Raw genomic sequence first — 3,265 nt, 5'->3', positions numbered from 1 at the left:
GATGGTCTCGATCTCCTGACCTCGTGATCCACCCGTCTCGGCCTCCCAAAGTGCTGGGATTACAGGCTTGAGCCACCGCGCCCGGCCTGTTCACACCTGTTAAAGGAACGTTTCTGGAACTTCTCCCTCCTTACTGAAGAAACTAATATGGGTCGGGCAAGGTGGCTCATGCCTGTAATCCCAGCACTTTGAGAGGCTGAGATAGGCAGATTGCTTGAGTCCAGGAGTTCAAGACCAGCCTGGACAACGGTGAAACCCCGTCTCTACCAAAAAGATACAAAAATTAGCTGGGCGTAGCGGCATGCGCTTGAAGTCCCAGTTACTCAGGAGGCTGAGGTGGGAGGATCCAGGAGGCAGAGGTTGCAGCGAGCCATGACCATGCCACTGCACTCCAGCCTGGGTGCCAGAGCAAGACTCTGTCTCAAAAAACAAACAAGCAAACAAACAAAAGGACTCACATGGTGTTGCCTGATGATGTGAAACCTCTCGCAAGGTCAGGCACCTGAGGCACTCAAGGGACATTTGTCGAAAGAACTGATGAAATGAATTTAGGTCTTGGATGTCTGTTATGAGAGCCACGGAGTTTCGCTCTCGTTGCCCAGGCTGGAGTGCAATGGCGCGATCTCGGCTCACTGCAACCTCCGCCTCCCGGGTTCAAGCAGTTCTCCTGCCTCAGCCTGCCGTGTAGCTGGGATTACAGGCATGCACCACTGTGCCCGGCCTGAGGGCCACTCTTTATATCCTCAGGTTTTCTGGCCCCCATATAGTTAATTACTTGAATTATTAATAGTTTTAGAGACTCAAAAATCTTTGTAATGTACACTTTAACTTTATGTTTCTAGATTGTACAAATAAAATACATACAAATAAAGCAGCTCTGTTTCTTGGTTGAAAAGAAGCAGCTTTCAAGTTCAGATCTCCCTGTCAAGGCCACATTATGCTGAAAAACAACTCTAGTACTGAAACCATAAAATGTTATCATGCTCTCTGGACCTATTGCATTTTTCTGATAAGAGGAAAGAGATAAAACCCAGACATTTCCAGCAATTTCTTGCACATGAAACTCCTTAAAGAGCACCTTATCTGTGAGCCCAAAGACATTGTAACGTACTTTGTGTTGCCCCTGGATCCTGGGTGTCATGTGCTTCTCCTGAACTCACCTGCTTCTCCTCGACAAGGCATAACTGGGGAGTCTTGGGCTTTATAAGAGTTCCAAGAGCTGGGCATGGCCCCACAGACCTGCCCAGGTTTATAGAGCAGGCCCTGGAGAAACCATTCCTTTCTGACCCCTTAGGTGGAAGAACCTAACTTCCAAGAAGTTAATCACATTGTATTGGGTGCTGTGGAGGAACATCAAAGAAATAACAGGCAACGTTCTGCTCTCAGTGAGTTCCAGAGAGCCCATGGCCACAACAGTCTGAGAGAATGACCTTTGTCTAGGGCAGATGGAGCCCAGGAGGACTGAATCCTTTTTGGTGTCTTGTTCTGTGCATCTGCAGATGTTGGCTCTGCTGTTCACAGCTCTGCACCCGTATCACTTTCTTACCCCTACCATTTAGCATGGACTTTACTTTCTGCTTAGCTACGACTTATCTTAGCCAGTTATGTGTGTTGAATGTCTTCCAACTGCTTCCCTACCCCGTCTCCACCCTTTTCCACCCTGCTGTGTGTCCTAGGAGGCTGACCTGTCTTAAAGGGCTCCCCTGGCCTCCGGCCTCCTAATGGCTTCAGCCCATGTGGAAGCCTGACAGGAGATGCTCATTATCCAGCTCCTTCCCATGCAGTTGCTGATGACTTTGGTGACCAGATAGCCTTTCCCACACTCCTCTCTTTGGGTTCTGGAATTCTGGAAACCCCTCTTGGAGGCCGTTAGGCCTAGGGTGGATAATGGCCCTCCCTGGTGCATGAGATCCTGGTTATTTCTCCATCCCTTGTGGTTTACTTGCCTACACTGATTGATGGATTGGTTGATTAAGATGGTCTTGCTTTGTTGCCCAGGCTGGAGTGCAGTGGTGCAATCATAGGTTACTGCAGCCTCAACCTCCTGGGCTCAAGTGATCCTCCCACCTCAGCCTTTGGATTAGCTGGGAACATAGGTGTGCCACCACACAGATTAATTTTTAATTTTTTTGTGGAGACGGGGTCTCACTGTGTTGCCCAGGCTGGTCTGGAACTCCTGGGATCAAGCAGTCCTCCTGCCTCGATCTCCCAAAGTGCTGGGATTACAGGCGTGAGCCACGGGCCCCCACCACCACGTTTTAGGAAATGTTCACATTGGAGTGTGTCCTCTGTTTCCAGCTGGGCCCCTGACTGGTCACTGTGGTCTAATGGAATGTGGTGCCAGCAGCTGCCAGCGCCTGCCCTCTGAGAGGGGTGCCGAGGGGCACACAGGAACAGACTGCCCCTACTGTTGGATGACTGGGTTAAGTCGCTTTCCCTCTCTGGGTCTCTGTTTTCCAATATTTAACATAAATGTTGTGGGCTAAGTGAAATCCAAGTCCCTTCCAATTCTAACATGAGATTGTCCCGGAATATCTATTTTGTGTTCTGAATTTAATAATCGGTTGCAGAGGGCACCACAGGCAAATCTGTACTCTGAGTGGGTTGCTGCCACTCAATTATCTGACAGCAGCTGCGAACAGGTGGGCAGTGTGTTTTCCATAGGCAGCGACGACTTTTGGAGGTGGATTCAGAGGCACAACTAAGCTGCGCGGCGCATCAGGGTTCAAGGGCATGGGGCTCCCGCAGCTGTGGCTGGGGCAGAGCTGGGGCTGGTCCCTCCCTCCGGGAGCACAGGGCGGGCGGTCCAGCCTCACGTCTCTCGGTCTCCAGCCACACCCGGCCCGCGTAGGGGGCCCAACAGACTTTTCCTTTTCGGGCCTCAGTCTTCTAGTCGGCAAGGGCGGACAATGACCCTTCTCGTCCCGCCAGAGGAGGCGATCGAGGGGCCTGAGCTCAGAGACGGGCCTTCGGGCTCAGGAGGCGCGAGCGCGGATCCAACCCGCGGGAGGAGCAAAGATCCCTGATGCGCGGCGGAGCAGGCGGGGCGGAGGACGGGGCCCACGCGATTGGTGCCCTGCCCTCCGCTCCAGCCAATGAGCGGCGAGGGCGACTTGGGGGCGGGACGGAATCAGCCTTTAAGTTGCAGTGACGCGCTGGCGTTGCCGCTGCGCTTCGTAGACGCCGCGCGTCCCGGGTTGTAGTCAGGCGTCGTCAGGTACCGCCCGGGCGCCGCAGTCTTGGCGCTCTGGCTTGGGCCCTGGCC

The 3,265-nt window shown here is 53.0% G+C and overlaps 1 protein-coding gene across 2 annotated transcripts in view; it reads left to right on the top strand.

Annotated features, from left to right (window-relative positions):
• Positions 1 to 3,113: 3,113 nt before the first annotated feature.
• Positions 3,114 to 3,265, top strand: part of OAT (ornithine aminotransferase) — a 21,825-nt gene continuing 21,673 nt past the window's right edge. For both annotated transcript variants that reach the window (XM_011986416.1, XM_011986415.1), the window contains exon 1: positions 3,114 to 3,217. The gene's annotated coding sequence lies outside the window, so the exon portion shown is untranslated. The remainder of the gene's footprint in view (positions 3,218 to 3,265) is intronic.

This window comes from Mandrillus leucophaeus, unplaced genomic scaffold, assembly GCF_000951045.1.
Source record: "Mandrillus leucophaeus isolate KB7577 unplaced genomic scaffold, Mleu.le_1.0 Scaffold299, whole genome shotgun sequence".
NCBI lineage: Eukaryota > Metazoa > Chordata > Mammalia > Primates > Cercopithecidae > Mandrillus > Mandrillus leucophaeus.
Note: the sequence above shows the minus strand (reverse complement) of the source record. Positions and strands in the feature narration are given on the sequence as shown.